Genomic DNA, 14,319 nt, shown 5'->3' on the forward strand with positions numbered 1-14,319 from the left:
GCTTTCATTTCAGGGAGGGGAGAGAGAAAATTCTACAGTGAGAGCTCCCGCACTCCCAAACAAAGTGCCTCTAGAAGCAGGCATGCTTTTGACTTGACATTAGGAAGTTTACGCAGTTTTACCTTCACCTAGTACCTGCAGTAAAAGATAAAGACCTGCTCAAGAAATGGGGCTGGGGACGCCTGGGGGGCTTAGTGGGTTGACCTTCAGCTCAGGTCATAGTCCCAGAGTCCTGGGATGAGGCCCTGCATCAGGCTCCCTGCTCAGCGGGGAGGGGAGCCTGCTTCTCCCTCTGCTTGTGCTCTTTCTCTCTCTCTCTCTCTCTGACAAATAAATAAATGGAATCTTAAGGAAGGAAGGGGATGAGGAAAGGAGGGAAGAAAGGTAGGTAGGAAGGAAGAAGCGAAGGGAGGGAGGGAGGAACAAAGGAAGGAAGAAAGAAAGGAAGAAAAGAGGCTATGAATTTAAAATGAAGGCTGTGTGGTGTAGGCTGGCGGGGAGCCTCTCCCCCTGCCTTCCCACCGAGCTCTCAATGTAGCTCTTGTTCTCTAGCATGAGGAGTGGCTCCACACGAAGCCAGGTCTCCTGACCTGGGATGACATCTTTATCTCATGGACACCATGAATATGGTGAGCAAACAGTTGTCCCCTGCTGGACACAGTCAGGACCTATGTAGATGAATGTCCACTGTAAACACGGAGACAGCAGCCACCTCTCAACAAGAAGTTATTTCTGGGTCATATTATCCTGTTAGCTCAATGCCAGGCCAGGCTCTGACTCATTTCCACCAGAGTTGTGTCAAGGTCAACATTGGTGGCTGCAAAGAGGTACAGTAAATTATTAACCCTGGTTCTCCACAGGGCCCAAGCCAGCCACAGAGGTCAGCACCTGCCAGCCACGTTTTCTCCCCAGTTCAGCAGTGGGAAGTTCACGGTACACAGCACACGCATCTGCCTCTGCCCGGAAGGGTCACTGAGACAGAGACGGGGAAGGGCAGCGAGCTGGGGCTGTAAGGGAAATTGGTTGTAACAGGATGGGGAGAGCAGGCCAGGTCAGCGCCCAGCAGCTTGGAGCCTCAAGACACAAAGTCCCAAAGCAGCAGTGGGAATCTACTCCTCACACAAAGTTAGGGGCTGAGAGACGAGGAAGGAAAACACCTGGCCAGGCAGAGAGGACCCTGTAGATGAGAGAGCGTGTGGGATTCTAACGGCGTACCGCTCCTTTGGGTTTGGCACGTGCTGGACTCAAGTCCAGAGTCCTATTTATAAACCCAGCTGGCTCTGGAGACCTCCCCGAACAGACTCTGGAGGACAACCCCAGAGCCTACTTTCCAGAGCTTTTTAATGCTTTGGCTCTTGCTCCAAAGCCATGAAGAACTCCATGCTTTCCAACTGGATTTGCAGGCATCAGAGGCTTGTCTGCCTAGTCATCTGGCCACACTTCTCCTGGTGCAGGACAGACATCTTTAGGCTCTTGGGCAACGCAGGGATGGAAAAGGCAAAGTTTTCACATCCTCTTATGCCACATCTGCCCATACTTTCAGATCCTTCTCAGCACCACCTCTTCTGGGCTCTGCCATTTACTTGCCTGACTTTCTCCTGTCTTGTTCCCAAAAGTCTCTGATGCACATCCAGCCCTTTTTTCTAACCGCAAGTGGACTCAGAGTTTCCCTAAATCCAGACGCAGCCAATATTCCTTCTCTGGACCACACACTTGAGAAACATATGCAGAAATTTAACAAAAAATCTTAACCAAAAGAAAGAAAACGAGGAGAAGTGTTAAAAGGAGAAATATGTGCCCTTGGCCATATTTTCCCCTTCGTCTGTAATTCCCTGAGGATAAGGCCCATCTGCGACTTTGGAATTTCCCAGGAAAGGAACCAACCTCTCCCCAGTCCCTTCTCCCACCCAACTCCCACTCGCTGCTGACAACACAGCATTAACTTTGTTCTTCACGACGAAAACTGCTGCAATCACGCTGTGGAATGGACATCTTGCCCTTTATTTTGTCTCTCATGCAACCAGCCGAACAATGCTGGCTCCAACAAGTTCTGTTCCCCAGTGATCCCTGGGGCAGGAGGAGTTTTCCATTACATCTGCCTCTGACTTGTGCTTACACACACTTCCAGGATCCGAGCGTGTGGTCACCACCAACACATGACTTAATCGGTAGCTCAGAACTCACTAGGTCACATCTCACTGCTGCAGAGGACACCTGCCCCTCCAATGGCTCTCTCCTGCGATCCATCTGCACCGACGATATGCCTCAATCCATTCACGTCAAATATAGAAGCCCTCAAAAATATTTTGTTGAGTAAGGAAGGACGTGAACACGCAAACACATCTATCAGTTGCCTAGGGTGAGACTACGGAGGATACCAAAATGAACAGGGAAAATGGGTATCCCTAAAAGTCTCAGGAGACAACGACCCCGGAGTGTCTGTCCCATCTCCAACTCATGACGTTCCCTCCATCCCGAATGCCCTTTCCCACCTGTAAGTCACCTCACTGACTTTCACTGCTCCCAAGACATGTTCATGTCTCATGCCCTCTTGGGGAAGTCCCTTTTCCTGGCCCACCTACATGGGACAAAATCAGCCCCTTTGTATTTCTGAATAAAATGCCAGATGCCTTCACTTCTCATCATGCCTAGTGAATACACAGCTGTGGGCAAGGCAAAACGATACATGTTCCCGGAGGGACAGAGGCTCTGGGGATCTCAAAGAAAAGGGCAGCAGCTACGAGACCACAGGAAGAGGGCATATGAGCTCAGCCCAAAGGGACAGCGGGGTTCTAACTGACAGAGACAGGGAGGGGGTCTGGAGCAGGAAAGGCATTGGAGACAGGCAACTAACATGACCTGAAATAGGGGACAGATGGCAGGGGCTTGCCAAGGGGACACAGGGCAAGTCCAGGAGGAGGACACAGGAAAGCAAATCAGAAAAGACAGACTGACGCCAGACTACATACGACTCTGGGAGACAGGCTGCCAAAGGACACAGTCAACACTCACCTGCCATGCTTAAGGTCACACAGCCTTCATCTGTGTAAAAACCAAAGAATCTATATGCACGCACACTCACACACACATACTGGACACACAGATTCCAGTCTCTCAACAGTAACACATGGTGAAGGCGCCTGTCCAGAGCACTGCAACGTGGTTAGCAGCATCCCCGGCCTCCACCCACCAGATGCCAGCAGCTTTGCCCTGGTTGTGACAACCAAAAATGTCTCCAGACGCAGTCAAATGTCCCCCAGGGCATGGAGGCAGAATCATGCCCAGCTAAAAACTCCCAACACAGACCACCTCCCAAAGAGGTCAGGAGTTACAAGGATAGGGAGGAGGAGAAAAATTCAGGGTATTTTGCTGATTGGTGCACAGAAACTGAATTTTTTTTTTAAAGATTTTATTTATTTATTTATTTATTTATTTGACAGACAGATCACAAGTAGGCAGAGAGAGAGAGAGAGGAGGAAGCAGGCTCCCCGCTGTGCAGAGAGCCCGATGCGGGGCTCAATCCCAGGACCCTGGGATCACGACCCGAGCCGAAGGCAGAGGCCTTAACCCACTGAGCCACCCTGGCGCCCCCACAGAAACTGAATTTAAAAAAACGTGCAATGTTACTCTACAAAATAAAATATGGTACCCCAAAAAAGGATCTCCCTGCTGCTAAGCAGTAGAGACCAAGTCCATGTCTCTACTCTGTCTACTGGAGGGGACCGCAAAGCAAAGGCCCAGAGGCGGCAAGCAATGCTGTTGGAGGCACAGGGGTTTGACAGAAACACACAGTTTTCTGGAGGCAACAGAGATGCTTTAGTGTGACTGGTGCCAGGTTCACCACAGAAAGGGTGAAGTGAGGACCAGGGCCGAAAAGGCAAGCGAGAGGCAGCTTATGCAGCACTCTGTAGCAGAAGGGGAGCCGTGGGGGGGGTTGCGGGGGGGCAGCTGCACCTGCAGCAGGAGGGAGTGATGGGGAGGGGCCAAGTCAGGAGGGGAAACAGGAAGAGCATCACCAACCACCCAGGCTGACCATAAGGAGGCTGAACTGTGGCAGTGGCCATGGGGAAGGAGATGAGCCAATGGAAGGGAAGCCGTGGGCACAGAAACCACGGACCCTGGCAGCAGACGGAAGGTGAAGGACAAGGCAGAGACAGAGACCCCAGGGACAAAAAGTAATCATTTCCCACTAAACTCAGGGGTTCCTGTGTCCCACCTAGCAGAGGCACAGATCCGTACCCCCATTTCATTGTACATGGGATCAACTCAAACGGTATGAAAGGTTTTATACACAATTTTTAAAGAGTTTTCCTCTCACTCCATCCACCTGCTTGTCCCCAAAGGCAATCACCATTTACTGCTCTGTATCCCTCCTGAGCTGGTCTGTACCTGTACAAGCATATACACATATGCATTCATTCTGGGCTTGTCTCTATTAATACGAACAGTATTCCATTTACAATAAAAAGGAATTAAAAACAAGGACCAGAAAACTTCTGGAAGTCCATAGCAGACCCAGACTTAGAACCCCAACCTCTCCTTAAGCTGGTATTGTTTTGCTGCTGTGCATTCTGATTCATTCACACGGAGACTACTTAGTGAGCACTCCACAAAGTGTCAGAAATATAAAGGGTAAGATGGTTCCTCCTTCCAGTTGAGAAGAATGACCTATGACCTAACAGGAACGGGCCAAGGACACAAGAAGTAGAGTAGCAGTGTGGCAGGGTGCTGTATTTCTGCTGGAGTCAGTAGGCTATTAGGAAAAGCAACACAGAAGAGATGGCTTTGTCAAACTGTGGTATTAAGTATCTATTACTAGACACCACACTGTCCCCGAACTCAGCAGCCTAAAATACAACTAACCATTTACTAGCTCACAGAGTTTCTGAAGGTAAAGAATCTCAAAGTGACTTGGTTGGGGAGTTCTGGCTTAGGTTCTCTGATAAAATTGTAGTCAAGATGCCAGCCAAAACTGCGGTCATCTGAAGGCTGGAGTGGGGCCAGAGGATCCAGTTCCAAGATGGCGCACTCACATGACTGTTGACGGGGTCTCAGTCCCTCACTGCAAGGGACTTCCCACAGGCTGCCTGTGGGTCTTGACAACATGGTAGCTGGCTTCCCCCAGAGAAAGTGACACAAAAGGAAGCAAGAAAGAAACTACAGTGTCTTTTATAACCTGGCCTTGGAAGTCATATTCTACCATTTCCTACTGGTCACCCAGATCACCCCTATTCAACACAGGAGGGGACTATGAAGGGGCAAGAGAACCAGGAAGCCCAGGTCACTGGGGATCATCTCAGAGGCTGGCTACCACTACGGCCTTGTATATCCGGGTTTGTTTGGACGCTGTACATATTTCTGTGTCCACACTGCTCCTTCTCTAATGGACTTAAAGCTTATGACATGTTCCATTTTCTGCTTAATGTGATCAAATAATAGTGCCAAATTTTTCCACCAAGTAGAAATCTACTTAATGATCTTGGCAGGTCTTTAGAAAAATGTTCATCAGGCAGAGTTTAGAGGGTCAGAGAGAGTATAGAGGATCAGGGAAAGTATAACACAGATTAAATAGGATTTCTGGTAATAAAATTGAAGTGTTTTTACTTTCAGATGTTAAGGATTTAACTATTTGCAACATTCTAGTGGCTGTGACGGTCCCTGCTATTGAAAAGAGCCCCTCTCATTACACAGCCCAGTTCGTGGGCTGACCGTATTCATGCCCGGGCACGCATCTGGTTACTGGCCCTCAGTGAGTGGCTACTGCTCCTGTCTCGCTCACATACCTGAACTCCAGGTAGCATCCATGGATGCTTCAGAGACCTCAAAATATTCCTTCCATTTGGGGAGACAGGCAAGCACACCACAGAGAAATTCTCACTACTTCTATAAATGCATGAAGGCATTTCCAGCACTGAGACACTGAACCACCTTAGCAGACAAGAAACAAATGAGAACTTTTCTCCTACAAACCTCACCACCCATGGAGCAAACTTCTCCCTTCAATCCAAGGTCCCTATCCACCCTCATGCACTTGCTCATGGACACAGACTATAAATCCAAGCAACTAGTACTGGCAAAGAGCAAAACCTAACCCGCCCCCCAAAAAAGTGGGGCCCCTCACAATCCTACTCCTTTCCCTTTCTGCCCCTCAGCAGAGAGAGGGGCAGGTAAGAACCCCATTAAAAATGCAACCGTAGGGACACTTGCGTGGCTGGATCAACAACCCACTCCCAAGATTAGGAACTGAGGCCAATGTCAAATCTGAATTACTTGAGCCTCATCCTCTGGTCAAGCCTCAGTACACGTGGGAAACGGACAAGGCAGGCAAGGCAGGGACAGCATGACTTGTAGACCAGGCTGTTGTGTCACCCTTCCTGAGGCCGGGGCAAGGTTTTTCTTTACTTCCTTCCCCACCCAATTAAGATTCAACACTTTCTCTTCACACTGCATGAGAATTCACTGCAATTTTCTGGGTCATTGGAGTGCTCTGGGCGTCCTGAAAGCCTTGCCTCCACCACCCCTCCCCCTGGAGCTGCAGGAAAACGCCCTCCTGCTTAACCACACTCATGAAGCCTCGAGGTACCATCATTAAAGCCTGGCCAACGTCCTACCCATCCCTGTGTGAGGAACCTTCCTAATGCAATCCGGCATCATTTCTTCCTCCGGCGCTGGGATGCTCTCCACAGAACAGCAGCAGCCAAACCCACTTGTGATTCCCGAGAGAAGAGCTCCGTTACTGCTGCTGTCCGAACTAGGAAATCGAGGTCCTCCTTGTAACCACTTTATTTTTTTTTTAAAGATTTTTTATTTATGTGTTTGACAGAGGGAGAGCACAAGTAGACAGAGAGGCAGGCAGAGAGACAGAGGGGGAAGCAGGCTCCCCGCTAAGCAGAGAGCCCGATGTGGGGCTCCATCCCAGGACCCTGAGATCATGACCCGAGAAAAAGGCAGAGGCTTAACCACTCAGCCAGCAAGGCGCCCCACCACTTTATTTTATGAGGTCCTCCCCTCTGGAAATCTTAACTGCAACTGGAATCTAATTGACTCCTTAAATAAATGCAATCTATTTTAGCTCCTCTCCCAGGTCAACGTTCTTTCTTGGTCTTGCATTTAGGACATTTAAATGTCCAGGATTTCTAATTGTCAACTGCGAGTTTATTAAAAGTTTCTGTGTACAAAGATAGCAGCTTCAAGGGGTGCTAATGTCCAGAAAGGCTTGAAGAGGTCCTGGGGGAGGGAAGTTCTCTTTTTCACTTCTAATTCTTAAGTATTTGGTACGCAGAAGACACTTAGGGTGTCCAAGTACAGAATGGATGGGCTGCCACTTCTCTCCTGTATTTTGCCATCCAAAGCAGTAAAACTTTCCTGTTCTCCCCACCTGCCTGCGACTCAACCACAGCACCAAAACTTCATCATCCTCTTACCTGCAAGTCTTTCTTCCTACAAGACTGTAAACGATCTTCGAAGCTAGAGACCATGGCGCACCCACCTCTGAACTCTCAGTGACTGACACTGCAAAAGCACACTCACACGTTTGATGAGAAGGGAATGGCTGTCTCTGGGACTCTTACTCTGTCTTCCACAAACACAGCAAGTGAATCTGGCAGCTCGGTTAAAGCACCAGGAGTAAAGTGCAGAGATGTCCTGTTCACCAAGGACCCCCGCACTTGGGGTCAGAATAGCAGTGGGGAGGGGGCACATCTAGGGCTTACACAGTGGCTCCCAAACAAACATGCTAGGACATCACACCATGCCTCTTATGTAGCTACTTTTTTTAAAGATTTTATTTATTTATTTGACAGAGACAGAGATCACAAGCAGGCAGAGAGGCAGGCAGAGGGAGAGAGGGAAGCAGGCTCCCTGCTCAGCAGGGAGCCCGATGCGGGGCTCGATCCCACGACCCTGGCATCATGACATGAGCCGAAGGCTTTAACTGACTGAGACACCCAGGTACCCCTATCTAAGATGAAAGCACAGAGATCTGTATATAAATATGTAAATGCAAAAACAGGTTGCTTCTAGAAGTTTCTCAAATATATCATTCATTAAACCAAATCCAGTGCTCTTCTGCCTGCTTTCCTGTTACTGGACCTGGCTGCTTGTCCTCACGTCTTTTGCACTTGTGTCATCCCCCTCCTCTCCTACCCTAAGCCATCCCAGTCTGCCTGGAGTGGCCCCCACCCTCGTGGAGTGGCTCACCACCCCAGCCAACAGGGCTGCCCAGTCTCTCACCAACAGCTTCCTCCAGGGGCCCCATCTGGAACTCTCCCACCCCCAGCAAGGCCTCGGCACTTGAGGGAAGACCTGTGGCTTAGCTCTGTCTCTTCTTTCTCCCTCAGCCCAGTCATGGCAGCCCTGTGGAGTCTTCTCCTGCCAGTCTTGCCTCTCCTGGCCACCATCCCCTAAACCCGAGGCTCCATCCTCCTCGTTCCTTACTCCTAATCAGTTTTCCACCTGCCTACTTCCCCTACCTGCATGTCACTGCTAGGAAAGCCTGTCCTAGGTCCTTAGAACAAACACCAAGTAAATGTTCCCTCCCCAACTGAAAACCACTCAGGTGTCATGGCATTATGGCATTCAATGAGTCCTCCCATCCCTCTCTGCCTCACCTTTTCTATCTTAAAGTCTTTTTGTGTTCTTTAAAAAAAAAAAATATATATGTGTCATTATAAAAAATTTTAAACATTAGCAAAAGTAGAGCACATAGTAGAATTAGCTCCTTACCCATCACGCAGCTTTGATACATAGCAACACACGACTAGTCTTGTTTCCTCCACACCTTCACATACTTTCCCCCAAGTGGATTATTTTAAAGCAAATTCTCCAGACAGCCTACCATCTCACCTAAAAATACTTCAGTATGGGGCGCCTGGGTGGCTCAGTGGGTTAAAGCCTCTGCCTTCGGCTCAGGTCATGATCTCAGGGTCCTGGGATCGAGCCCCGAATCTGGCTCTCTGCTCAGCAGGGAGCCTGCTTCCCCTCTGTCTCTGCCTGCTGCTCTGCCTACTTGTGATCTCTCTCTCTCTGTGTGTCAAATAAATAAATAAAATCTTAAAAAAAAAAAAAACTTCAGTAAATTTCCTTAAAAGATAACGGACTCTTAAAAAGAATAACACTATTGTCACCCCTAAAACTTTTGGTTACTTTATTTCTTGATATCCTTAAATAAAGAGACAGTGTTTAAATAACTCCAGTGATTTCTTTTTTTTTTTTTTTTTAGATTTTATTTATTTATTTGACGGAGATCACAAGTAGGCAGAGAGACAGGCAGAGAGAGGGGGAAGCAGGCTCCCCGCTGAGCAGGGAGCTTGATGCGGGGCTCGATCCCAGGACCCTGAGATCATGACCTGAGCTGAAGGCAGAAGCTTTAACCCACTGAGCCACCCAGGTGCCCCAACTCCAATGATTTCGTGCGTGTGTGTGTGTGTGTGTGTGTGTGTGTGTGTGTTTGCTATTGGTTTGTTTGAATTGGGATCCAAACATGGTCCACGTTTTGGATCTGGGACTCTGCCTCTCCAAAATCTCTTTTAATCCATACCCATCTTAACTTGCATTGTTCCACAAGGCTCCAGCCCAAACCCGCATTGCATTTTCCCACCTACAAGGTGCTGAATATGCTGGACTCAGTACCTCGGGCATGCTCGGCCTCCACAACTGAACACCACTCACGTTCCCCTACACGCTGCCCCTCCTGAGCACAAGCCACCTCCTACAGCACTTAATGTCTGGGGCATCTGCTCTTTCCTACTCTGTAGTCAGCTCGAGTGTTACTTCTCCCCACTACAGTCTTCTGGAAGGTACATTTATCTGATTTATCTTCATAACCATAGTAACACCTTGCACTTGGCCATGGTTCGGTAAGTAAATTTGTAAATGCTCGATTTACAAATGGTACAAATGGAGAAGTGAAGGATGGTGACAGTCTGCCACACATCTTCATCGTCCCTCCACTTCCCCTCATCCACTCACGTCAGAGGTATCTGCTGTCTGTTGGGGTCGTAAAACAGCCTCCTGGCCCAGAAGTCATACCACACAATACAAAAATAAAAGCGGCTCTTTCAACATCCTCAAAAGGCTTGTGTCTTTTAGACACATATTAGTCCTTCGAAGATCGACACTAACATGATGACAGTGCTCTCCACAGACGAGATTTGGTCGTTTCCACAAGAAACCATTCGAATTCATCCATGAGACCCCAAAACAGTCTAATGTCTTAGGACTGTCAGGACTCAAAGGGAATCTCCTCTTTTGTCTGTTTATTCCTGTGATCCACAAACATTTACTGACCTCCAAGTAAATGCCACACACATGAGGAATGCCAAATGGGAAATGATGACAGTCCTGAGTATGACAGGGGAGATAAAACCCAGGACAAAATTTCCAGCATTCACACAGGTCCCTGGAAATGGTAAGGCCCAAGAAGCAACCAGGGGCCCTTCTTGAAGGAACTGGAAATTTGAGCTGAGCCCACTCTCTGGAAACCTGAAAACACTAAACCATTTGCCCTTCTCTTTTGCACAAGGAGTTGCAGGTGGGAAGGAGAAACTAACGCTCTCGACGCGCTTCATTTTTCTCTCAGACAGCAGTCACTCACAACCCCACTCACTGTCCGTTTCTTCGCTTGGATCCAGGCCACAGCCACAGACTCAAGGACAGAAAGGACATCTCCTTTTCAAAACTAGAACAAGTCTTATAACCCAAAAAGTATGTTGGGAAATACGGTGTCAAAGTCCTTAAAAGTCCTTTGAAAGAATGTTTGATGGACAGAACCCACCTTTCCAACAGACATGAAGATCCAGTTCTCTATGGGAGGAGAACTCAAGTAAGCTCACCCAGTGACCCAGACCACCATGGCTTGGAGGGAAAGATCTGCTTCATTCTGCTTGAGGAAATCCCCTCAAACCACAGCACTTGTGAGTTCTCGTCCGGGAAACAGTCAACCTGTTCTTAAAAAGGCATAGCTACTTAAGTCTACACAAACCACTCTTACAGAGTCCCTATTTGGAATACCTATAAAATGTCTGTAACATAACCTGACAGTTTTCACCAAATGTCCCAGTAATATAAAACTTTAAGTGCTCAAGCTCAGGCCAGGATGAAATATTTGTTATTTTACAACTATAAGATAGCACTTAAGGGGTTTTAGGCCCCAGGACATTGGCAAAAATCAGAAACACTAATGCCAGACAGTTGGGCTGCCTCCTAAGACTTACCAAGTAAGTCTTTTAGTCACAGTGGTGGGAGAAGTCCTTCCCCCGGGGCAAGAAAAGGTTAAAGGCTTGTGCACACGCACATTTAAGAGACACTCTACCAAGTTTAAAAATATATTTATTTCACTAAATATATTTTAAATATATTTAAGAATATATTTAATTCACTCTTCTCCAAGTAGTTAATAGAATAATCTTAAAATTCTGTTATAGAATAATCTTAAAATTCTATTCTAGAATACCCACATGTAAATCATTTAATAAAAAGGCAGCTTCTGTCCACTAGACTGACATAATTTTTTCCATTAGATATGATTCTGTCACATTTGTTCAGCAACCACCTTCAGAAGCAAACGCTAACCGTCGCAAAGAGACAATCGTGATGCTCTTTAAGAAACTGCATAGAAACACAAAAGCAAGGTACAGAGATTCACAGAGTCATAGCAGGGTTTCTTTCTTTTCTTTTTTTTTTTTTTAAGATTTTATTTACTTATTCAACAGAAAAAGAGAGAGATCACAAGTAGGCAGAGAAGCAGGCAGAGAGAGAGGGGAAAACAGGCCCCCCACTGTGCAAAGAGCCCGATGTGGGGCTCGATCCCAGGACCCTGAGATCACGACCTAAGCCGAAGGCAGAGGCTTAACCCACTGAGCCACCCAGGCGCCCCCATAGCAGGGTTTCTTAAAAGACCTCCCACATCACCATTGAAGAAAACCCAACAGGAACCATGCCACAGGGACTGAAAATCTACTTAAGAGGGGAATTTGTCTTCCATTTACTTTCACTCGTCAGACATCACACAGACGTAGCTGTGTGCCAGACACTGTGCTAAACTCAAGAGACAAGGATCACACACGTGCTGTCAACGTGCTGATGGGTTGAGTTTGGTCCCTACCATTCTCTACCTGCTGATTTAAAAGCCAGGAAATCTCACATCAACAACCAGATATCTGGCTTCTTTAAAAAAAAAAAAAAAGAGAGAGAGAGAGAGATTGCAACATGGGCCCAGGATCCCTTCACTGACAACTTTCAACTGCAGCACAGAAGCAACTGACCCTATAGCAAAGACCCTACACATTTCCTAGTTTGCCACAGTCTCCACTGTGCCCTACTGTTACCCCAACAACACACCCAGAGGCCCACTCATTTATGTCCCTTTTGGGCCCTGAGGTACTTGGGTTTGCCACTCCCATTCTAGAGAAAAAAAGAGGGGGGAATAAAAATGACCCCTGGCTTAAGAAGCTCAGAGTCTAGTGAAGTCGGTAGACAGGATGAATTACAACATGGTATGTTATAAACTACAGTAGAGGAATAAGCAGGGAGCAACCAAAACCCTATGGAAGGGTGCCAATAACCCCACCGAGAGGAGGGAGGTACCCAGTCACCATCACAGGGGAAAGGACACTTGGGGAGGGTCTTAAGGGATGAGAAGATGGTCAGGCAGAAAATTGGAAGGAAGTCAGACCACATGTGCACAGAGGTGAAAGGACTAAAATAATACGGAGTTTTCCGGAGACAGGGTTAGGCAGAGAAAGGACCTACTACACTAACAATTTTGAACTTATGTCTGGGGCAATGGGGAGCCAAGAGAGCCTTTAAGCAGAGGCTGACATGATCAGATTTGTCCTTTCAGGAAAAGATGCCGAAAGCCTTGTAGAAAATGACCTGGGGCAAAGCTTGCTGGCATGCACCCCTTTGGATGCTACAGGGAACCCCTTTGTGTGGGTTTCCAGGTACTCAGAAACCCTATGTTCTCTGCCCATGATAGGTATCTTGGTGAACTCACCTGTTACTTCTTTCACAGACCGGTAAGGGTCAATGAAGTTATCTTTCTTGAACAGACACAATGAAAATGCTGTAAATTAACATTCAATACTGAACTTTGAAAGGGTCAAAATGCAACAGGCAAGGTTTCTACAGATTATCTCCATTTCACTCACCTACCCTGCTTCCCTTCCCCACTTCCATTGTCTCTGAGAGGACTCAGAAGCTTCTAACAAAACCCCTTGCCTCCCAGGTGTGGCACAAGCTTAACTATCCTTATATTTAAATCACTATAAACATGTCCCAAACCCCATCCTCAAATACCCTTCAGTGAATCACCCATGTTAACTCGAGCTTTGATGCAAGGTCTGGAGGTGGTGAACACATGACGGGTTCAAAGAAGAAGCATCTTACTCAGTAGCCTCCTAGCATGTCCCCCAAGAAACAACAGCCCAGAAAGGCCTGGAGCGAGGACACCAGGCTGCTGCCCAGAAAGAACTGAAGATGGGAAAATACACACATCCTCTCAAAGCAACGAAAAATTAAATCAGTTTCCATCTTCTCCCCCAAACTAAAGCAAATCTCAAAAAAAGCAAAAAAAAAAAAAAAAAAAAAAGCAAAAACAACAACAAAAACTAAGGCAAATCACCGAGAAGAGCTTTAAAAAAACAGTCTCGGTTCTAACAACCCCAAACAGACTATTTCCCAGACTTTTTATTGTTATAACAAACAAAACCATCTTTCAGTTCTTGTCATTTGCAATTACCATGCCGTAATTGAAAACCAGTGAATCACTATGGAGCTTCGGGAAGAGGGGGGGCCTACTCCCTCAGAGCTGTCGCTGTCATCATCACAGAACAACACAGCAACATCGAGAGTTCTTCCCTCACATCTCTAACCTGTGCATTGCAGAGACTCTAAAAACTTCATGCTCTGTCACTTCTCTCGTTCCTTTAAGACGGCATGATATTTCGGAGCACTGACCCTTCAAAAGACCTCAACATAATTTTTCCATCTATTTGCAGGAGCCAAGAATTCAATTAAGAGAAAAATTATCTCGCGAGGGTTTGGACAATTCAGCCTATTAACCCTCGTGGAACTCTGCTGAGAAAAGAACGTGAACCGTGCAACGGGAGGCATCCCACGTCACAAGGAACCGGCCAAGGCAGGGGCAGGGGGTGAAGGATTCCAGAAATCTGGGCCCAACCTGCCACCCTGCCCCGTTAGCAAAGCCCTATGGTGCCCCTGGCCTCCAACCCTGAGGCCCAGCTGGAGGGGCCCAGCTTTAGGATCTTCTGCGAGAGGCTCCCCATGGGCCTCCAAATCTCACCTCGAGTGAAAGCATCA

At 47.5% G+C, this 14,319-nt stretch overlaps 1 protein-coding gene across 3 annotated transcripts in view; it reads right to left on the minus strand.

Annotated features, from left to right (window-relative positions):
* The window catches only part of CGNL1 (cingulin like 1), a 94,824-nt gene that overhangs the window by 61,893 nt on the left and 18,612 nt on the right, over window positions 1-14,319 (minus strand). The gene's annotated exons all lie outside the window — the stretch shown is intronic.

The sequence above is a fragment of the Lontra canadensis genome, unplaced genomic scaffold (genome assembly GCF_010015895.1).
Source record: "Lontra canadensis isolate GAN:19392208 unplaced genomic scaffold, GSC_riverotter_1.0 scaffold28, whole genome shotgun sequence".
Taxonomy (NCBI): Eukaryota; Metazoa; Chordata; class Mammalia; order Carnivora; family Mustelidae; genus Lontra; species Lontra canadensis.